The sequence below is a fragment of the Erpetoichthys calabaricus genome, chromosome 3 (assembly GCF_900747795.2).
Source record: "Erpetoichthys calabaricus chromosome 3, fErpCal1.3, whole genome shotgun sequence".
In the NCBI taxonomy this organism is placed as follows: Eukaryota; Metazoa; Chordata; class Cladistia; order Polypteriformes; family Polypteridae; genus Erpetoichthys; species Erpetoichthys calabaricus.
The window spans coordinates 306,125,951-306,150,046 of NC_041396.2; the positions used below are offsets into that span (position 1 = coordinate 306,125,951).

The 24,096-nt window shown below is 46.3% G+C and overlaps 1 protein-coding gene across 1 annotated transcript in view; it reads right to left on the bottom strand.

The window, feature by feature from the left end:
* Positions 1-23,865, bottom strand: part of b4galnt1b (beta-1,4-N-acetyl-galactosaminyl transferase 1b) — a 155,547-nt gene extending 131,682 nt beyond the window's left edge. The window contains exon 1 of the mRNA XM_051925383.1: positions 23,683-23,865. The gene's annotated coding sequence lies outside the window, so the exon portion shown is untranslated. The remainder of the gene's footprint in view (positions 1-23,682) is intronic.
* Positions 23,866-24,096: the final 231 nt, after the last annotated feature.

The following is a 24,096-nucleotide window of genomic DNA, read 5'->3' on the forward strand; positions in this document are numbered from 1 at the left end:
TTGTTATTCCGGTATTTTTATGCCCCCGTCAGATGAACATTAAACCGACATTCCTTGACGACATTCTTCTCCTTTTTCTATGGAATTTCAGGACTGACTAATGAGTGGGGCGGCACGGTGGCGCAGTGGGTTGCGCTGCTGCCTCGCAGTTAGGAGATTTCGCTTCGCCTGCGTGGAGTTTGCATGTTCTCCCAGTGTCTGCGTGGGTTTCCTTCTGGTACTACAGTCCAAAGACATGCAGGTTAGGTGCATTGGCGATCCTAAATTGTCCCTGAGGTGTGCTTGGTGTGTGTGTGTGTGTGTGTGTGCATGCCCTGTGGTGGGCTGGCGCACTGCCCGGGGGTTTGTTTCCTGCCTTGCGCCCTGTGTTGGCTGGGATTGGCTCCAGCAGACCCCCGTAACCCTGTGTTAGGATATAGTAGGTTGGACAATGACTGACTGACTATATGATAGATAGATAGATGAAGGCACTATATAATAGATCTGCGGTGGGTTGGCGCACTGCCCGGGGTTTGTTTCCTGCCTTGCGCCCTGTGCTGGCTGGGATTGGCTCCAGCAGACCCCCGTGACCCTGTAGTTAGGATATAGTGGGTTGGATAATGCATGGATGGACTAATGAGTGACCTGCGTCGTGTCATTTGACCCTCGTTTGCCGTTAAACCCGCTGTATTAAGTGGAGGCCTTACAAGATTATCATTCGTGCCCACACCCCCCCAACACCCCTAAAACTTGACCCTGCCAGCTGGACTTTTGTGTCCTTCTTGCCCATCCTGCCTTCCCTTTTGCACCTCGGCTCTTCTGACCCCAACACTGTGACCACCATGACACGTGGTGGGCACACACATCTTCGAAGGCCACGGTTTCGGCGCTGAGCTGGTCACTACCGGTGAGGAGCAGGCAGACACTGTAAATCACTCTGGACGCCACAGTCACCGATGTCCAGTCTTGATTGACCAATCGCTTATCACAGCTCTTTGAACCGATAGGAGAACATGCACAGGCTGGAAGATGAACCCATGTCCTATTGTGCCATCACGGCGCCCAGCTTGGACAATACACGACTACCACAAACAATCCAATAACAATTTAGACTTTGGTTTCTGCCCAGGTAGGCAGTCATGCTGGTCATCTCTACTAAGTCTCAAGTCACCCATTAAATGCTGTGACCACCATGACCCCCCTGAGGTCACCCCCCCGGGTCCAGCACTACAGAACCTCACAGAAGATTATAAACCTCCTTGGCGACCACAGATGGAAAGTCCATCCCAAAGCCCTGTGTCACCTCAGGGTCACACCAAACCGGAACTGCAAAGACCAAGCAGTCACAGAGTCAACCGAGTGTCCTCCAGAAACTCTACCCTTAATCAGCAAGGCGCTAAATAAGGCAAAGAGTGAAGGCGCTACGAGGCACAGTGCACTACACAAGGCAGACTGAAAGAAATCAGGAGAATTAGGGTGTAAAGCACAGCTGACTGCTCAAAGGGCACAGCACATCTGGCATCCCCAAAGATGAAAGGCGCTATATGAGAGACAGACAGCAGTTCTCATTGTGAAAAGAAATTAAACTCCTTAAAGCCAGATACAGAAGGCACTATATATAACAAAGACAGACTCGAAAATGCAGAGCGCATTTTGAAGATGAAAGGCGCTATATAAAACAGACTGCCTTGTAAAATGCTTCCAGATGGTGTTTTGAGTGAAAGAAGCTATATAACAGCTGGATGATAAACTGGACTGGACGGCCAATACTGATGATCTGTGCAAGAGAGGACAGAGCCGACTATACTTCACTAGAAGGCTGGTGTCCTTCAACATCTGCAATAAGATGCTGCAGATGTTCTATCAGGCGGTTGTGGTGAGCGCCCTCTTCTACACGGTGGTGTGCTGGGGAGGCAGCATTAAGAAGAGGGACGCCTCACGTCTGGACAAACTGGTGAGGAAGGCAAGCTCTATTGTAGGCACGGAGCTGAACAGTTTAACATCTGTGGCAGAGCGAAGGGCGCTCAGCAGACTCCTGTCAATCATGGAGAATCCACTGAACAGGATCATCTCTAGACAGAGAAGCAGCTTCAGCAACAGACTGCTGTCACCGTCCTGCTCCACTGACAGACTGAGGAGATCGTTCCTCCACCACACTATGTGACTCTTCAATTCCACCGGGGGGGTAAACGTTAACATTATATAAAGTTATTGTCTGTCTGTATACCTGCATTGTTATCATTCTTTAATTTAATATTGTTATCAGTGTGCTGCTGCTGGAGTATGGGAATTTAATAAAGTATCTATCTATCTATCTATCTATCTATCTATCTATCTATCTATCATAAAGCACCTTTGCTATCTATCTATCATATAGTGCCTTTCATATCTATCTATCTATCTGCATTGTTATCACTCTTTAATTTAATATTGTTTTTATCAGTAGGCTGCTGCTGGAGTATGGGAATTTAATAAAGTATCTATCTCTCTATCACCTTTCCTATCTGTCTATCTATCTATCATTTATATAGAGCCTTTCACTCTATGTATCTATCTATATATCATATAGTGCCTTTCACATCTATCTATCATAAAGCACCTTTCCTATCTATCTATCTGTCTATCTATCAATCTATCATTTATATAGAGCCTTTCACTCTATCTATCTATTATATAGTGCCTTTCTATCTATCTATCTATCTATCACCTTTCCTATCTGTCTATCTATCTATCATTAAGGACTTTGATTCTGTTACTCTTAGCAGAAGCTGCTATTGAAGGCACACACAGAGAGTGCATAATGCAGAGGCCATTAGGTAACACTCAAGGTGGAAGGCGCTATATTAAACACACACTACGTCTTCTTGATTGTGGTTTCAGTGACAGGAGCTCTATAACATTAAGGACTTTGATTTCAGTATCACAGGAAGAAGCTGCTATAATACATGAAAACAGATTGTTCACAAGGTAGAGTCCATCGGGCATCATGCAAGGGAAAAGGGCGCTATATAAAATGGACAATTCTTTAAAATGGGGCGGCCCGGTGGCGCAGTGGTAGCACAGCTGCCTTGCAGTAAGGATACCCAGGTTCACTTCCCGTGTTCTCCCTCCCTGGAGTCTGCATGTTCTCCCCGTGTCTGCGTGGGTTTCCTCCCACAGTCCAAAGACATGCAGGTTAGGTGCATTGGTGATCCTAAATTGTCCCTGGTGTGTGGGTGTGTGTGTGTGCCCTGCGGTGGGTTGGCACCCTGCCCGGGATTGTTTCCTGCCTTGTGCCCTGTGTTGGCTGGGATTGGCTCCAGTAGACCCCCCGTGACCCTGTGTTCGGATTCAGCGGGTTGGAAAACGGATGGATGGATGGAATTCTTTAAAATGCTTGGTAATGCTTACTGGGAAAGGCGCCATGCATAAAGTAAAGCATTAATGGCAGTCCTGTAAGCAGAAGGCACTGTCCTAAACCAAGACAGATTTTACAATGCAGAGTCCGTCAGGTGTCATCCCAGGTGGAAGGCGAGATATTAAACACACAGATTGCTTTGTAAGGTGCTTTGGAGCGCCAGTTCGTACCCAAGTCGCTATATAAAGATATACAGTACTCACTTTAACGCAGATCTTCAAGCCCGGCCACCCTCCTCTTACAAATGTCTGCCTTGTTTGTGACAATCCCTGGAATGTTCCGAGAGCATGAAATTGTAATCTTGTGACTGTCTGCAGCCAAAATGTGTCCTCTTGTTCAAGTGGGCAGTGCCAATGAGGCACTCCACTCCGCACTGCAGGATCAGAGATGCCACTTGATCTTCAGATTCCTGGTCTCGCCATCCCATCCTCGTCCCCCTGATCTCAGCCCCCTAACCCCCCCCACCAAACTCATCCAATGGCCAACCGATTTTTACATTTCCTTGATTTGCCCTCCCCATGCCCAGTTGTGCCTTTCCGGCCTTGAGTGAACATGGAGCCTGTCCTCCTTCGTCACAGTTTGGCGGCCTCCTCTCCCACCCCTCGTGGCTTCTGTAAGCCTCAGGCAGGCCACCTAACATTGAGAGCGGGTGGCAGAGAAAGGCGCTACAAGAGGGGACAGCGTAGCCCTCTAGTGGGTGATGTGTGACGCTGCACCTGTGAAGCACCTCATTCATGTGAGCACCTGCCTTGTGGAGGTGCCAATCCGTGTTCCCAGAGTGACTTGTGTGCCCCCTGGAGCAACTGTTAGTGAACAGGGTGACAAGTGGGTACTGGCATCCTGGTGGGTGCTGAGGGTGGGCCAGAGGCCATTTATATATGAGCATGAGAAGAGCAGCCAAGAGCTTCACTGTAAGGCACTATATATTGTACATTTTCATGGGCACCTGCTGGGTTCACCACCTAAGATCATTTGCTCACAGAGGTTCGGATGCCAGGCTTATTATGGCAGCGAGTTTGTGCGACTGTGCACTCAGGGAGCACAGCAGGGGGTCCACCTGTGAATGACCATGCTGTGGTTAGAAGTAGTCCTGTGACAGACAGACAGGCAGGCAATGGGCAGTCAGTTGACTTGTTCCACCTGAGCTGTGGTCAGTGAGCTCTCTGTGCTGGTCAGTGCCCATCTGCCCCTCCTGGGTGCCCACCATTGCAGTCCTAACTTACAGCCTGCAGTGTGGCCTACCGGCTATGGCATTGGGCCATACAGCCCAAAGATGTCACATCAGTCCTATCCAGGGCACTGAGGCATACAGTGGCACTCTTGTCTCAGTACCCGTAAGCCCTTTGGAGTGGCGCTCAGTGTGAAAGGCGCTGTATCAAGTAGAGGCGGCCTGTTTGTGTGTGGACTCTGCCGTTTCTTTTTTTTAAACGAGTGTCAGCCTGACTCTCTTTATCCTCCACCAGCCTGTGTGACTCGGCCACTGTATGTGACAGTGACACGGTGGCACCTTTAATCATCAAGTAGTCTGCCTGCCTTGCCGGTGGCACCACGTGGGGGAAGATGGGAGTTTGAGTTTTAAAGAATTAAACCAGCTGTGAGAAGATCTATAAGACATTGGGTGGGGTGGTCTGGCTTTGGCACAGCTGGGTCAGCTGAAAAGAAAAGAAAGGAGGCCAAGAGTGGGCTTCTTATTATATAGTGCCTTTCACAGTGATCACCTGAAGCTCAGAGGGGAACACGAAAAAAGAGCAAAAAGATGGCAACGAGACCCAGAACCAAAGCAGTGCACAGGTACAAGAGGGCAGAACTGCCACAAACCACGGTGCCATCCCACGAAGACCTGAAGATGGCACTCTAGCAGTCCCAGTTATCAGGTCTCAGGCCAGTAGTGCCACCTTAGGGGTGCAATCTGCTCTTGTCTGGACCCCTAAATGACAATTCAGCTCTCTGTGTTTATTAATGTCCCTTTAGCAGTCCAGCTTAGTGTCCTCAAGGGTCAGTTGTCCAGCTTTAGTGTTCTTCAGTTCTGGAGTGCCCACCTGCACCCAGATGATGTCATTTAGTCAACACTGATGTTGTCCTCTCAGGTCATCACATCAAATCTAACAGCAGTGGGCACTGGATGAGTGGTGGTCCAGCAAGAGAAGCCCAGTTAGGGGGTCTCCATGTGATATCTTCACTCAGATATTAGTACCGTCAAAACAGCAGTGTGAGAGTGACCAGCGGCTCTTTAGCTGTTTACAGGTCGGGAACTCAAGAGTTTCTGATGCAGGCCTCCATGGAGGAGTCGCCATTCTCATCCCAGTTTAACAAACCAGTTTCAGGAGTCCCAGCAGAATCCAGTCCCAGTCATTAGTCGTCTCCTTTTACGGTTAAATCTCAGTTGGACTGACCACTAAGTCTTTATCGATTTAGTTGTTCGCGTTCAATACGCCTCATTTTGCAGGCTAACTTTAGCAGGCTAAGTTAAGCTTAGACTCATTTGCTTTATCATTAGTCACCATGGGAAAGGCGCTATATAAATAAAATGTATTAATATTAGCTGAGATCTGATTTAGTCACCATTCATGAATGTCAACAGGCCAACAATCCCAGGTGTGATTAATCAAAGTGAATAAGTTTAGGTGACGTTCCCTGATTCAGGAGTCCCAGAGTGACACTTAAGTGACGACACAGCAGGGGTCTAACTGAAGTCCAGTCCCAGTTAAGTCATCTCAAATTTGCGGTTAAATCCCATTTCAGCTGACCGGTAAGTCTTTATCAATGTAGTCATTTCTGTATAGTCATCCTCATTTTTTAGGCTAACTTTAGCCGGCTAAGTTAAGCTCAAGTTCACATGCTCCATCATTAGTCATCATGGGAAAGGCGCTATATAAATAAGATGTATTAATATTAGCTGAGACCTGATTTAGTCAGACTCGGTCAGCATTAATAAATGTCAACAGGCCAACAATCCCAGGTGTGTTTGAGTCAATTTAAAATCTCAGGTTGCGTTTATTTGGCCAACTCAAAATTCCAGTTTAGTAGTCGCTCTTCAGTCACCTCACCATATTGAGAAGTCCTGGTGACGTCCAAACCCGGTCTAACTTCTCTGTCATTAGTCGTCTCATTTTCAGGTTCCATCCCAGTTTATTTGAGCAGTACGACTTCGTCAATTCGAATGTCTCAGTCCAGTCGTCCTCGTTTTGCAGGCTAACTTTAGCCGGCTAAGTTAAGCTCAAGTTCACATGCTCCGTCATTAGTCATCATGGGAAAGGCGCTATATAAATAAAATGTATTAATATTAGCTGAGACCTGATTTAGTCAGCATTCATGAATGTCAACAGGCCAACAATCCCAGGTGTGATTAATCAAAGTGAATAAGTTTAGGTGACGTTCCCTGATTCAGGAGTCCCAGAGTAACACTTAAGTGACGACACAGCAGGGGTCCAAGTGAAGTCCAGTGCCAGTTAAGTCATCTCAAATTTGGGGTTAAATCCCAGTTTAACTGTCCGGTAAGTCTTTATTAATTTAGTCATTTCTGTATAGTCATCCTCATTTTGTAGGCTAACTTTAGCCGGCTAAGTTAAGCTTCGGCTCATTTGCTCCATCCTTAGTCTTCTCCATCACAATTTTGTCAGAGTACTCCATCCGCATTACTGAACGTCAACAGGCCAACAATCCCAGGTGTGTTTGAGTCAATTTAAAATCTCAGGTTGTGTTCATTTGGCCAACTCAAAATCCCAGTTCAGTAGTTGCTCTTCAGTCACCTCACCATATTGAGAAGTCCTGGTGAAGTCCAAACCCGGTCTAACTGCTCTGTCATTAGTCGTCTCGTTTTCGGGTTCCATCCCAGTTTATTTGAGCAGTACGTCTTCGTCAAGTTGGATGTCTCAGTCCAGTCGTCCTCGTTTTGCAGGCTAACTTTAGCCGGCTAAGTTAAGCTCAAGCTCACGTGCTCCGTCATTAGCCATGTCAGTCACGGTTTAGTCAGACTCATTCTGCATTAATGAACGTCGGCAGGCCAGTATTTCCCAGGTGTGGCTGAGCTCATTTAATCACGTCGGTGTCATGAGCAGGTGCGTAAAAGGAGATGCCGAGGGAAAAGCCAGGAGGTGGAAATGATCTTTTAGGAGCAAAACAAATTGTAGTCAGAAGAAAGAAACCGAAGTGAACCAGCAGGACTGCACAGAAAGGCCATAAAACCACAAGGCTGGAGCCAAAACCATGATGGCCAATGGATGTCTTCAGTCCCTCACATGACGTCCGTTTGTGTTTCACGTGTACACGGCCATCTTAAATAAGGGGAGCACGATGACCCAACGTATCATGTGACCTGCAACAGGCATGATGACTGTGAAGATCCACACAACATGGTGTTGACAATGCCAAAAAAAAACCAAGAACAGCGATATTGTACGTACCGTAAATAAAGTTCCAAAAAAGTGAGTGAATAGGTAAAGAGACGTCCACCACACACACTCACAACACGGGGGTACCTTGTAGTGAGTCAGCAGACCCCATCCGACCAGTGTCTCCATTTAGAACTTTCTTTTTCAGTCCCAGAATCCAGTCATGGGTCTCAATTTGAGATGGGATCCATCCATCCATTTGGGATTGAAATCCCACTTAGGTGACTATGCCTGATTCAGGAGTCCCGAGTGCCAGTTTAGTGTTGTACCTTCAGATGTCCCAGTGGAGTTCAAACCCAGCTGAGCTACTCTGCCATGAGTCGTCTCATTTTAGGGTCTCGGTTTAGGTGACCAGTTCAATTGTCCTCATGTTGTAGGCTAACTTCATCAGGCTAACTTAAGCTTAGGCTTAATCGCTCTATAAATTGTGGTTTAGTCAGCACTAACGAATGTCAGCAGGCCAGCAAATCCTCTCTGCCGCACTCTCCATTGCTGTGGCCCGTTGAACCCAAGGATTTAAATTGGTCTGCGCTCACCACCTCTGTTCCTTGTAGTGTCGGAATTAACGAATGTCAACAGTCCAGCAATCCCAAGTGTGGTTCAGCTCATTTTATAATCGTTGGTTCCTTTTATTGATACCGTAGACCCCGAGTCCCACCTTAGTAAAACAGCTTCAGGAGTCCCAATGAGCTCCGGTCCCAGGATTCTGTCATTAGTCATCTCAACTTGTATTTAAATCCTCGTTTATCTGACCAGAAGGACGTGATTGATTGAGTCGTCTCTGTTCAAATGTCCTCGTTTTGTAGACCGACATTAGCAGGCTAAGTTAAGCTTAGGCTCATCTCTCCTGGTTTACACCAATGGAGTCAACATTAACGATTGTCAGCAGGCCAGCAATCCCAGGTGTGGTTGAGCTCATTTTATAATCTTAGGTTTCCGTTATTCATTTGGCAGACCCAAGTGTCCCAGTATAGGAGACGCTCTTCATCTGCCCCAGTTTAGTAAACTAACTTGAGGAGTTTCAGTGAAGTTCAAGCCTCCTCTGTCGTTAGTCATCTCAGTTTGTATTTAAATTCCCTTTCATTCAACCAGGAGGACCTGATCAATCAAGTCATCTCTGTCCAATCGTCCTTGTTTTGTAGACCGACATTAGCGGGCTAAGTTAAGCTTCTACACGTTTGATCTCTCATCAGTCACAACAATCCTGGTTTACTCAAATGGAGTCAACATTAACGATCGTCAGCAGGCCAGCAATCCCAAGTGTAGTTGAGCTCATTTTATAATCTTGGGTTTCTGTTATTCATTTAGTAGACCCCACCAAGTCCCAGTTTAGTAGTCGCCATTCAGTAGTCCACTGTAGTGAACGAACTGCAACTGAATTCTGGTCCCAGTTTAAATATTCAGTCGTTAGTCATCTCAACTTGTATTTAAATCCTCGTTTATCTGACCAGAAGGACGTGATCGATCGAGTCATCTCTGTCCAAATGTCCTCGTTTTGTAGACCGACATTAGCAGGCTAAGTTAAGCTTAGGCTCATCTCTCCTGGTTTACTCAAATGGAGTCAGCAGCCCAGCAATCCCAAGTGTGGTTGAGCTCATTTTATAATCTTAGGTTTCCGTTATTCATTTGGCAGACCCAAGTGTCCCAGTATAGGAGACGCTCTTCATCTGCCCCAGTTTAGTAAACTAACTTGAGGAGTTTCAGTGAAGTTCAAGCCTCCTCTGTCGTTAGTCATCTCAGTTTGTATTTAAATTCCCTTTCATTCAACCAGGAGGACCTGATCAATCAAGTCATCTCTGTCCAATCGTCCTTGTTTTGTAGACCGACATTAGCGGGCTAAGTTAAGCTTCTACACGTTTGATCTCTCATCAGTCACAACAATCCTGGTTTACTCAAATGGAGTCAACATTAACGATCGTCAGCAGGCCAGCAATCCCAAGTGTAGTTGAGCTCATTTTATAATCTTGGGTTTCTGTTATTCATTTAGTAGACCCCACCAAGTCCCAGTTTAGTAGTCGCCATTCAGTAGTCCACTGTAGTGAACGAACTGCAACTGAATTCTGGTCCCAGTTTAAATATTCAGTCGTTAGTCATCTCAACTTGTATTTAAATCCTCGTTTATCTGACCAGAAGGACGTGATCGATCGAGTCATCTCTGTCCAAATGTCCTCGTTTTGTAGACCGACATTAGCAGGCTAAGTTAAGCTTAGGCTCATCTCTCCTGGTTTACTCAAATGGAGTCAGCAGCCCAGCAATCCCAAGTGTGGTTGAGCTCATTTTATAATCTTAGGTTTCCGTTATTCATTTGGCAGACCCAAGTGTCCCAGTATAGGAGACGCTCTTCATCTGCCCCAGTTTAGTAAACTAACTTGAGGAGTTTCAGTGAAGTTCAAGCCTCCTCTGTCGTTAGTCATCTCAGTTTGTATTTAAATCCCCTTTCATTCAGCCAGGTGGATGTGATCAATCGAGTCGTCTCTGTCCAATCGTCCTCGTTTTGTAGACCGACATTAGCAGGCTAAGTTAAGTTTAGGCTGAACTAAGTAACTGATCTTAGGCTCCTTTTACTGATCCTGTAGTCCCCCAGTCTCACCTTACTAAGCTATCTTGAAGTGTCCAGCTGAAGTCCAATCCCACTTTAAGTTTCAGATTTAAATCCTAACTACACTCAAACCCTCACCGACTCCATAATGGCAGGTCCATCTGAGATCGCCCGATAGTCAACCTGAATTTTCAGTCCTCCTTGAACCTCCAGCTCTGCCCTCTCCGTCATTGAATCCCACTTTGCTAATCTGTCGGTGACAGCGGACTCGGGTGTACTGAAGAGTCTGAGACTGCAGACCAATGGGCTTATTGAGATGATGGACACACATTTTGGGTTCAAAGCCTCCCACTCTTTATGGCCCGACTCGTGAAGACCCCTCTTCTGATGGAGGGAGCGCTGGGATCAATGCCCACCAGTGAAGGGCTGCAGCTCCAAATACTTCCAAACACATTGACAGTAATAAAATACTCTGCATTTGTCATTCCAATATATGGTGCATCATAAACATTAACACTGCTTTTATGAACCCCATACCAAATGTCATATAATAGAGACATATGCATTGCATGCGTCATTCCAACATATGGTGCATCACAAACATTGACAGTAATAAAATACTCTGCGTGGGCGGCACGGTGGCGCAGTGGGTAGTGCTGCTGCCTCGCAGTTGGGTGATCTGGGGACCTGGGTTCGCTTCCCGGGTCCTCCCTGCATGGAGTTTGCATGTTCTCCCCGTGTCTGCGTGGGTTTCCTCCGGGCACTCCGGTTTCCTCCCACAGTCCAAAGACATGCAGGTTAGGTGGATTGGCGCTTCTAAATTGGCCCCAGTGTGTGCTTGGTGTGTGTCTGTCCTGCGGTGGGTTGGCACCCTGCCTGGGATTGGTTCCTGCCTTGTGCCCTGTGTTGGCTGGGATTGGCTCCAGCAGACCCCCGTGACCCTGTGTTCGGATTCAGCGGGTTGGTAAATGGATGGATGGATGAAAATACTCTGCATTTGTCATTCCAACAGATGGAGCACCACAAACATTAACACTGCTGTTATGAACCCCATACCAAACAGCATACAACAAACGTATGCATTGTATTTGGTATTTCAACAGATGACAGATCACAAGCAGTGACATTACTTTTATAAATCCCATACCAAATATCATATAAGTGGCATATGCATTGCTTTTGTCATTCCAACATATGGTGCATCATAAACATTAACGCTGCTTTTATGAACCCCATACCAAATGTCATATAATAGAGACATATGCATTGCGTGCGTCATTCCAACATATGGTGCATCGCAAACATTGACAGTAATAAAATACACTGCATTTGTCATTCCAACAGATGGAGCATCACAAACATTAACACTGCTGTTATGAACCCCATACCAAACAGCACACAACAAACGTGTGCATTGTATTTGGTATTTCAACAGATGACAGATCACAAGCAGTGACATTACTTTTATAAATCCCATACCAAATATCATATAAGTGGCATATGCATTGCTTTTGTCATTCCAACATATGGTGCATCACAAATTTTTTTTATGAGTTTCACAGAGGTCATGGCCATGGACTGTACACCCCATGGACAAGCCACTTGTAGTGAGGATCATGAATGGTGTCATGGAGTGGCCTTCCTTCTACAGGTGCTGCAGTTTATTACAATAGCAGTGCGTTTTTGTTCCTTTTTCCCAGGATGACGATATTTTTCATTTTTTTTTTGGCTCCATCACACACACCCCATCATGGCTGTGGTGGTTCTCCTGATAAGTCTTTCCACCTCCCTTGCCTTTGGGGACCCACAGGTGACAGCTCTGTGGCAGGGCTTGTGGCCCCCGAAGCGACACCTGAGTGAGATTTCACTTAGCGGATTTCACTTTCCTACCTCACCAAGGCCGCCTGGGGGTCCTTAATGAGGCACCTGCTTCCCCTTCCATATTAGGTGTTCCCCACTGGAGGCCTGACTGCCTCTAGCTGTAGGTAATTAAGCCTTCTGGGCCAGCGCCACACGTTCATAAATTTCCATTATGCGTAAAGGGGGTCCCTGGTGGATCGCAACCCTTTCACACTTTCGCTGTCCTCCTAGAAGAAGTTCTCCTAACATTTTTGCTTCAGTTTGTCAGTTATGAGCCCAAGTCACTCACTGGACTGAATCAGAAGGCACTCCACTTCCCACATCACCTGTCTGCCCGCTTGTCTCTATGGTGCTCTATGATGCCCACCTAGCGGCTCCTGGAACTTGAAATTACTGCCTCCTACTGGCACCTCTAAAGGAGACCCCCAAACAGAGCACTGGCAAGCAAGAATCTAACCGATGGCTCCCTTTCATCATGAGGAGAGCCCAACCTGGCAAACCAAGGTGGTGCCCTCATTGACACCTCCCCACCCTCACGACCTTGGCATAAGTGTCCCCGTTTGTTTGCTTTCCATCGCCTTAAGTGCCAACCATTGCCAGGAGCTTACAGCATTGGCAGGGACACCACTTTGACTTGAACCTTGTCCCCTCCAACTGTTCTGTTTCTCTTCTCCTCTTCAATCAGCAGATGCCTAACTTCTCAAATTCCATCCTCACTTTTTTGAGCACCTTTACAAATTAGCTGATTTAGCTGAATCTTAAAGGTGGGTGTTTTCTGTTCATTTTGGGTGCCAGACTGGCCCTGGGTTTGTGTGAGTGTGCCCTGCATATGCTTGTGTCCACTTTATCCACCTTAATAAAAGGACGAGTATCTGTGCATCTGTGTGTCCAACCAATTGCCATGTCCAACAGATGGTGCATCACAAACATTCAAACTGCTTTTATGAACCCCCATTCCAAATGGCATATAATAGAGACATATGCATTGCATGCATCATTCCCACATATGGTGCATCGCAAACATTGACAGTAATAAAATACTCTGCATTTGTCATTCCAACAGATGATGCATCATAAACATTAAAACTGCTTTTATGAACCCCATATCAAATGGCATATAATAGAGACATATGCATTGAATGTGTCATTCCAACATATGGTGCATCGCAAACATTGACAGTAATAAAATATTCTGCATTTGTCATTCCAACAGATGGAGCATCATAAACACTAACACTGCTTTTATGAACCCCATACCAAACAGCATACAACAAACATATACATTGTTTTTGGTATTTCAACAGATGATAGATCACAGGCAGTGACATTACTTTTATAAATCCCACACCAAATATCATATAGGTGGCATATGCATTGCTTTTGTCATTCCAACATATGGTGCATCACAAACTTTTACAGTAGTAAAATACACTTCATTTGTCATTCCAACAGATGCAGTATCATAAACATTAACACGGCTTTTCAAATCCCATACCAAATGGCTTACAACAGGGCTATGCATTGCTTTTGTCATTCCAACATATGGTGCATCACAAAATTTTACAGTAGTAAAATACACTTCATTTGTCATTCCAACAGATGGAGTATCATAAACATTAACATGGCTTTTCAAATCCGATACAAAATGGCTTACAACAGGGCTATGCATTGCTTTTGTCATTCCAACATATGGTGCATCGCAAACAATTTTAGTAATAAAATGCAGTGCATTTGTCATTCCAACAGATGGTGCATCATAAGCAATACTTTGCTTTTGCAAATCCCATTCCAAATGGCATATAACAAAGATATATGCATTGCATTGCCATTTTAACAGATGGCAGTGTGACGGTCCAGGTTGGCAGCAGCCTAAAACCGTCGATAGTCATTAACTGAGATACACCAGTGCAATGAGGACACTTACACAAAAGACATGGTGTCACATTGTGCAAATTGCTCTCATCTTTACAATCCCAAACAGCAGTTTTAAAACCCCAAAGTGCAAGTTGTGCATTTCCAATAAATCAATAAATAAAATGCAGCACTGATGTGCAGGCTGAAAAACAATTAATTGTTAAAATTCACTAATTGAACCAGATCTTGTGTGGCCATCATTAATCCTGTCATAGCAACTCACTCTCTCTCTCTCTCTCTCTCCGTCTCTCCAGCTGACCCCAACAGCTGCAGTCTCTCTCTCTCCAAACTGCCGTCCTGCAAGCCTCCACCAGCATCTGCCAGAACACATTGAGCTGGACCTCTGTCATACTTCACACTTCCTCAGACGCATTCTGGATCCCTGAGTGACTTAGATCCTGGCCCCCGCTTCAACACAATTGCTCAGCAGGGACACCCCTCAGAGCATCAAGGCTTTGCTTCCATCCAGATGCAAACCCGACCACATTGCCTTCTCACTTCCGCCTTCATTCGCTCCCTCACTCGTCCTTTCCCTTCATTACCTTCCAAAGTCTCTCCGTCCTCTTCCTGCACGACTCTTTTTAAACTGCATTTGCATAAACCGCACACCTCTGAACGTGAATACTTAGCTACTGCCTCACCTACGCCCTGGAGCCCCTCCGCTTCGCTACCACTTACCTACACCACACCCTGAGCTTGGATGCACTGCATTTACCTAAAACTGACATGGACCTCTCCTTATCACAGATGCATCACAAACATTTGTAGCAATGCATTTTATTACTCCAAATGTGAGGCGCCATCTGTTGGAATTAAAAAAAGAAATGCATTTTATTACTCCAAATACTTGTGATGCGTCATCTGTTGGAGTGACAAATGCAACACATTTATTTACTACATACATTCCAATAAATGGCATGCTGCAAATGTTAATGCTGAGGTCTACGTTGATCACATAGATTTCAGCATGGCTAGTCCACCTTAAGAAAAGTATAAGTGTCTGTGTATCTGACCAGTTGGTATGGAATTTGTAAAACAAGTAATAATATTTGTGGTGCACCATCTGTTGGAATGACACATGCACGACATTTTATTGCTACACTTGTCTGTGATGTGCCTTCTGTTGGAATGCCAAATGCAATACATTTATTTACTACATGCATTATAACACACATTCCAATAAATGGCACACTGCAAATGTTATTGGTGAGATCCATGCTGATTATTTAGATTTCGACCCATCTCAGATCATAGCACAACTAGTAAAAAGGATAAGTGCATGTGCCTCTGTGTCTGTCCAGTTGCTATGTCTCTGTCATTCCAACAGATGGTTGGCATAGCATTTTATTACTACAAATAGTTGTGATGTGCCATCTGTTGGAATGTCAGATACAATGCATTTTATTACTGCATCCATCCATCCATTTTCCAACCCACTGAATCCGAACACAGGGTCACGGGGGTCTGCTGGAGCCAATCCCAGCCAACACAGGGCACAAGGCAGGAACCAATACCGGGCAGGGTGCCAACCCACCACAGTTATTACTACATGCATTATACAAAACATTCCAATCAATGGTGCTCTGTAAATGTTAATGCTGAAGTTCACACTGATGATTTAGATTTCAACCCATCTTAGACAGGTAGCACAGTTTGTCCACTATAATTAAAGTACAAGTGCCTGTGTGTCTGTCCGGTTGCTCTGTCTCTGTTAGATGCCATTTGGTATGGGATTCGTAAAACCTGTGCTAATGTTTGTGGTGCACCATCTATTGGAATGGCACATGCAAGGCATTTTATGACTATAAATGTTTGTGATGTACCATCTGTTGGAATGACAAATGCAATACATTTATTCACTTGAAATGTTTGTGATGCGCCATCTGTTGGAATTTAAAAAAGAAATGCATTTTATTACTCTAAATACTTGTGATGTGTCATCTGTTGGAGTGACAAATGCAATACATTTATTTACTACATACATTCCAATAAATGGCATGCAGCAAATGTTAATGCTGAGGTCTACGTTGATCACATAGATTTCAGCATGACAAGACCACCTTAATAAAAGTACAAGTGTCTGTGTATCTGACCAGTTGGTATGGAATTTGTAAAACAAGTAATAATATTTGTGGTGCACCATCTGTTGGAATGACACATGCAAGGCACTTTATTGCTACACTTGTTTGTGATGCACCATCTGTTGGAAAGTCAGATACAATGCATTTTATTACTACATGCCTTATACAAAACATTCCAATCAGTGGTGCTCTGTAAATGTTAATGCTGAGGTTCACACTGATGATTTAGATTTCAACCCATCTCAGTGCCTTTGTGCCTGTGTGTCTGACCGGTTGCTCTGTCTTGGTTAGATGCCATTTGGTATGGGATTTGTAAAACCTGTGCTAATGTTTGTGGTGCACCATCTATTGGAATGGCACATGCAAGGCATTTTATGACTACACTTGTCTGTGATGTGCCATCTGTTGGAATGACAAATGCAGCACATTTATTTACTCCATGCATTATAACATACATTCCAATAAATGGCACATCGAACATGTTCACCCATCCACTTTCTGAAATCGTGTAATCGGAGTCAAGGGGCACATTCGGTGACACAAGGAGACTCCACACACCTTTCATTTAAGATTTGCTCTTGTCTCCAGTGTGGGTCTGAGCGAGTTGAGCAGTTTGTTCAAATGACATGCTGAGGTGGCGACACCTGGCCTTGCCATTTCTAGTCCAAAGCCACAAGGGGGCCATGGCGCGTGTCCCTATTCTCAATGACAGGCTTTTGTTGGTGACAGCTTTGACCTTCTTGACTTCTTTGCCCACCTCACTCGACTTTTCTTTTGTTTTACCCCTAAAACCCTCACACCCCCCCCCCCCCCCCCCCCCCCCCCGATCTGTCCCGATACAGAACCCTATACCAAACGGCATATAATAGAGACATATGCATTGCATGCGTCATTCCAACATATGGTGCATCACAAAAATTGACAGTAATAAAATACTCTGCATTTGTCACTCCAACAGATGGTGCATCATAAACATTAACACTGCTTTTATGAACCCCATACCAAATGGCATATAATAGAGACATATGCATTGCATGCGTCATTCCAACATATGGTGCATCGCAAACATTGACAGTAATAAAATACTCTGCATTTGTCATTCCAACAGATGGTGCATCATAAACATTAACACTGCTTTTATGAACCCCATACCAAATGGCATATAACAGAGACATATGCATTGCATGCGTCATTCCAAACATTAATGCTGAGGTCCATGCTGATTATTTAGATTTCAGCCCATTTCAGACGGGTAGCACAGCTGGTCCATGAATATAAAATGCGAAGGTCAATCCCACGATTACTCACCACCTACTGGGGCTAGAACCTTATTCTTGGCCCTAATCGAAAGTTTGTGACTTGATATGCTGTGGAAATTCAAAAATATCCAGGCGGCAGCAGCAACTGATGGCCATGACCTGTGGCCGTGTGTTTACAGCGAAGTGGATAAGAAGTCAAGTGATAACCACCATGATGGCAGAAATGAAAAGAACAGCAAGTATGGGAAGGCAATGATGTGATGAACGAGAAAGAAGATGACGACAAGATGATGAAGCACAAAGATAAGCAAGAAGGGATCCTGAATATGACTTGTTATGTTCTGGAAATCCAAAAAGTGTTTGGTCACAGCAAAGTGGTGGACACTTCACTGCTAGCCAGACAAGTTTATTGTAATAAAAGCTCTGCCCCCGCAAGCCCATCTATTGATAATCCCCCACAGCACAGTAGCTGTGTTCAGAATTCATAATCAAGCGTAAGTGTTGTGCTTCAGGATCATCGAACTTTATTACACATAAAGATACCAAGTGCTAACCACCATAATGGCAGAAAGCAAAAACAAAAAAGAACAGCTGCGACATATGCTGAGCATTCAGCAAATTACAGAAGGCAATTAAGTGATGAAGAACGAGAATGAAGAAGAGGAGGACAAGACGTGGAGCCACACTGACAAGCGAGAAGGAATCCGGAATGTGGAGCAGCAGAGTAGCAGACAAACACGGACGAGGACAAAAGAGAAATGTCCGGGGACAATCGAGAAGACTGTCAGATAGTCGAGACCCCCGGCGATACGCAGGCACTGCTTTAACATCATTACTGCAAGGTTTCCTCAAAGGCCGTGTCACACACATGTGTATAGGAGGAAGTCAAAGGGCTGTGGCAAAGGCGCTATATAGGCGTCGACCCAACACAGACTGACAACGGAGGCACGTGTAGGAATAAATTAAAAATGTTTTTTTAATTTTTTTTCAGCCCGTCTTCCCCGTGTCCCACAGTCCCAAACCACACTCTTCTTCCTCCACTACTCCTCCCAGGCAGCTTCATCATCGTTGTCCTGCTCCCGACTCTGGCGCCCGGAGTGGTGACTTTCAGCACCTTTTATAGCCCACCTGGAAGTGCTGCGGGTGCTCATTGTCCTACTTCCTGCTGCACCTCCGGGTGTGGCTGTGCTCCCGCCCACATGGGCTCATTAAGCCGTGGAGATCACCCCCCACCCCCACCCCCAACAGGGCTGAGCTCCGGTGGCTCCAATGCAACCAAAGGGGGCTGCCACCAAGTATAGTGGGCATCCCATGGCTGCTCCCCCAGATCTAATGACAAAGGGGCATCCCGGCTGAGCGTGGGTCCCGGCTGTCCGTCACAGGAGGGTGAGATGTCAGCTCGGGGGTCTGATGAAGTGCACTAACCCCTCTTCTCCCTCTTCTACAGGTCAACAGAAGGGACACCCAGTTAAACCAACAGCAACTTCCGCATTCCTGTCCAGGCCACGCCCTCCTACTGACCTCACTTCTGCCACTCCCCCCTGCCCCGCTCGGCCCCGCCTCTTCCTGCACACCACCTATAAAAGCCCACAGCTCTCCTCTCCAGGGGGCTCTTTGACTGCTCACTCGTTTTTGGCCTTACAGTATACGGTGGTGGACCCCCCAAACCTTTCTCTCTCTCTGTCTTTGTTACAAGCCCTATGTGCTCAGCGCCACGTTGGAGTTTTTCACGTTGAACACAAAACAAAAGGACGACCTGCCAACGTAGAAAAAGTCCGCTCGCTCTGCAGGAGGCACCAGGAGGAACCAAAAATATTTGGCCTCAGAGAGGAACTGAAAGACGTCACTAGAAAGCAAAGCAAGAACGGGCAGCCCCCCCCTCCTCTCAATCTTGGGACCACAGGGCCGCGTGTTTCACTTTTATTACAATACGAGATTGGAAGATCACGAATCGAACATTCACTACACGACATGCAAAGAGTGTGAAAACAAAACTGTAATCAATAACACAAAGCATGAAATCAGAAAAAGAAATCATTTACAAGACCACCTAGGAGCATGATGAAGACCCCGTCGGGACACCCTATCCGGTGGGGCTTCCTCAGTCCTTCCTGGGGTTTTGACTGTGATGTGTCCTGCCAAGATGGAGATACAGCAGGCTGACAAAGCGCTAACTGACACTCGTGGCTCTTCGTTTGGAGTCAGGGTAGACCCCTAAACTTTCATTTTTTTCTTGCTATGTGGGGGGACAGATAGACGCCAAACCACAGGCCACGTGCCCCTCCTAGGGGCCAAGGGGATTGTGCTTGCTGTCAGGGGTATGATTAATACAAACACTGACGGATATGGCGCCTTTAATCCTGGCACGCGTTTTTTATTTAATCTACTTAGCAGGAAGTGCACCACCTAGTGGCTAAGATGGTAATGCTTGCCGTGATAGGTGCTGCATCATGTAAACACGTGTCCTCTACAGTGACCTATATAGTGCCTTTCCTCTAAGCCTTTAAATGTCCTTCTTATCTTTGCTTTTGCGGGCAGTGTGCCCCCTAGTGGTTAAGAAACTCTGAAACGTTCTATATAATATAAACACGGCCTATTAACTTGTAATCTACTTTCCAGGAAGAGTGCCCCCTAGTGGCTAAAATAAGAGTGCTTCCACTGACAGATGTAGTGCCTTTCATGCCAGTCATTGAGTTGTTGTTTTTTTGGCAATGTTTCTTGATGGTATTGTGCCCCCTAGTGGCTATGGTACAGTTAAAGGTTCTTTTTAAAAATTAAACACTGACACATATAGCATCTTTTATCCTGGCAACCGTTTTTGTGCAATCTGCTTTTGAAAGCTGTGTGCCACCTTGAGTCTCTGGTAAGGGTGCTTGAGATTTAAAGACCCTTTTGACTATAAACGCTGACTGATATAGTGCCTTTCAGTAAAGCGCCTGCTCCTGTGTAATCTGCTTTGCAGGCAGTGTGCCCCCTAGTGGCTAAAACGGTGCTGTAACAAATACTATATAACATAAGCATTCCCTTTATAGTGGTCTACAGTATATACAGTAGGCCTATATAGTGCCTTTCTTCTAAGCCTTTAAGTTTTCCTTGTTATCTGATTTAATAGGAAGTGCGCCCCCTAGTGGCTATGGTAATGGTGCTTGCTCTAATTATTATTATTTTTTTAATATACGTTAATATTGACCTTAGGATGTCAAAGTGCAGGATCAGCCATTGCGCAGAACCCATATAGCCATTTTCAGGTTGATCCAGCGCCTTTCATCCAATCTGCTATTGTGGGCAGTGTGCCCTCTTGAGGCTCAGGTAAAGATAGTAAGTTATATAAACGCTGACTAATATAGCGCCTTTCATCCAATCTGCTATTGTGGGCAGTGTGCCCTCTTGAGGCTCAGGTAAAGATAGTAAGTTATATAAATGCTGACTAATATAGCGCCTTTCATCCAATCTGCTATTGTGGGCAGTGTGCCCTCTTAAGGCGTAGGTAACAATAGTAAGTTATATAAACACTGACTAATATAGCACCTTTCATCCAAGCTAGGGTTTTGTGTAACCTACTTTACAGGCCGTGTGCCCCCTCGTGGCTAAGATAATGAGGCTTGTTGTATAAAGGACGAGATAATATAAACATTTAATACATAGTGGCTTACATACTGTACAGTAGTATCTTGGCCTATGTAGTGCCTTTCATTTAAGCCTTTAACTTTTCTGGTTATCTACTTCAACAGGCAGCGTGCCTCCTAGTAGCTATGGTAATGGTGCTTGCCCTTAAAAATGTGTGGGTCCGATTGATATAGCGCCTTTTGTCCAAACACCTGTTTTGTAAGCTGTGTGCCATCTTGAGCTTCTAGTAATGGTGCCTACTATTAAAGATACTTTCTTCTGATATAGGGCCTTTCATCCAAGCAACTGTTTTTGTGTAATCTACTTTACAGGCAGTAGACCCCCAGTGCTGCGGTGGGTTGGCACCCTGCCCAGGATTGTTTCCTGCCTTGTGCCCTGTGTTGGCTGGGATTGGCTCCAGCAGACCCCCGTGACCCTGTGTTCGGATTCAGCGGGTTGGAAAATGGATGGATGGATGGATGGATAGATCCCCAGTGACTAAGATATTGGTGCCCGCTATGAAAAGGACTGCACAATATAGCTCCTTTCATCCAAGCCTCTAAATGTCCTTATAATCTAATTTTGCAGGCCATGTGCCCCAATGGCTAAAGTAACGGTGCCTGTTTGCTGTTGAGGGTCCTCAATAATATAAACACTGATTGATATAGCGCCTTTCATCACAGCCCCCGAGGATTTTTTTGTTTTGATGTCATCCTTGCAGGTAGTGTGCCCCCTAGTGTTTAAGCAATGCTACTTACAGTTAAACGTCCTTTTTTAAATTATTGTAAGCACTGATTGATATAGCGCCTTTCATCCTGATGCCTGTTTTTATGTAAACCACTGTGCAGGTAGTTCGCCCCCTAGTGGCCAAGTCTCAGGACTCTAAATCTCAAAACTGCCCTCCTTCTTTCATAAGATTTTGTGACCTCAGGAAGTCACTCAGCCCTGCAAGGCACACAATATAGACACGTCTGCCAAGGAGCTCTGGAAAGCAATTTAGGCTCGAAAGGCGCTATATACAATAAAGTTTGTTTCTTATTCAGACATCAATACATCTCAACCATCATACTCCTAACTTTCTCTGCTTGGTTCTCTTCATGGTCACTGCCTCTTAACCCCAGGGGTCAGGCTTATCTCTAGGATCACTCGCCTCAGTCACCTAAGTGTCACCGGCCCTGCCACTGTTACATATTGATAAATGGCACATGTCCCTCTTCTCTCTTCTCTGATTCAGTCTGGCACACACCTCCAGGGGTCAAGCCATCCCAAAGCTGCTAGGTGGGCTCTGTATGTCTCCGTCTCCTTCGCTACCACTCGACTCCCAGTTCAGTTTCGCTTATTCCTCCCACAAAAGTGACGCCAGTGACATTTGGGCAAAGCAGACAGAGGAGGAGGGACGTGTCCATGTTGTGGCCTTCAGCTGCTGCACTGATGACACACCTATTAATAACAAAATGTGCCACTTGGCGAGACCAGGGCTATAAATAAATCGAGACCCGAGGGCTCGCCATAGCAATCGCACGACTTCTGTAGCTATGCATGAGCCCAGCGTGTTGGCACCCAGCAGCACGGCCAGAAGCTCACATGACCGACCACCTTGAACCTTCTAGAAGCAGGCAGCAGGCTCCTCTGAGGAAGTCGAAACTGTAAGTCAAGGGCGTAAAAGAAATAACAGCTGACCGTGCAAGGCTGTGGGTCCAAAAATCACTGAGGCTTCTTTGTATTTAAAAAAGTAAAATGCCAGCCAACCACCACACACTCATCGGGCATCTCCACATGTCTGCAGCGCAGACAGACAAGAAGACTCCACCAGGGCTTATATAGGACCTGCAAATGGGGCTTCACCAGTATGTAACCACACCTCACTGGAAGTTTAAAAGGGAGATGCCAACTACCAGACTGGCAGGGTGTCTGCGATTTCTTTTCTACTCTAATAAAGTCCGCAGCCTCCAAAAGTGCATACCCCCATCCTGCCCGGCTTAATCAACTTCCATTTCGGCTCGGGATGACCTCGGGGAGCTTGATAATCGAGGCACTTGGCCAGCTGCGCCCATGCTGAGAGTGGCACGCTGCCCCCCTGAGCCTCCTGCTGGCACTTGAACCCGAACGAGCCCCCTCCACTTTACGCCGCAGAGGCCACCATTACGCACGCAGTCTGCGCTGCGCTCGGCCCTCGTCTGAGGTGGTCTGCTGATATGTCATCTGTCACGCAGTGAAGCAGCGACTGTCACCCCGCTTTATTATTGTCTTTGGGATGCTCGGACGGCTCTTCCTGCGATACAATAGGGTGGGTGGGCACGGACTGGACGCATGCCGCCTGCCCGTTACGCCGGTGACCTACCCTCATGGAGGTGTAACGGCGGCTTGGGCATGAGCCGAGCGCGTGTGCCCCCCATCTCCTCACCGCCGTCAGTCTCCGAGGGTCTCGGGTAGAGTCCGTGCCATGCCTCGACTCAATGAGGGGTACGGGAGTTTGGGGGGGTCTCTCTCGCTGTCGCCGGAGCGGTGCATACACTTTGCCACACCTCCTGCCGCAGCGCGTCTCAAGCTTTTCGGTCGGCCGGCACGCGCGCTCCGCACCACGCATCTTCGGGGCTGTGCCCAGCCTGCCTGCCGCCCTCCCTGCACGTTGCCCGCTGCCCCGCACGGTTCTTACCTTTGGCGAGCTCTCCTCTCGTCCCTCTTTCTAAATCATCTTGCGTTCTCTTCACCGGTTCCGTTTGCCATCTCCCAGTCTTGTCTGTTCAGCCGAAGTGCGATCGCTGCCCCCTAGTGGCGGCCGAGGGCTACGCAACACTGCGGCGACCAGCCGGTCTGCAGGATGCCGGGATTTCAGTTGACACAAAGGAAAAAAAAAAAACTGGACGAGGGGACGCGAGGAAAGAAGCGCTGGGGGGGCTGCAGTTGGCGGATGTGGAGCTCCGTTTTGACACCCTGGGGAATTTCCGACGAGTCTGTCAGTGCGCAGCTGCGGAGACCCCCATCTTCAAACAATAAACCCTCCCCTTCGGTCCGTCTGCCACTTCGCCTTAGCGGTGTTCTCGTGCTGCAGATAATGAGAGAGGGAGAG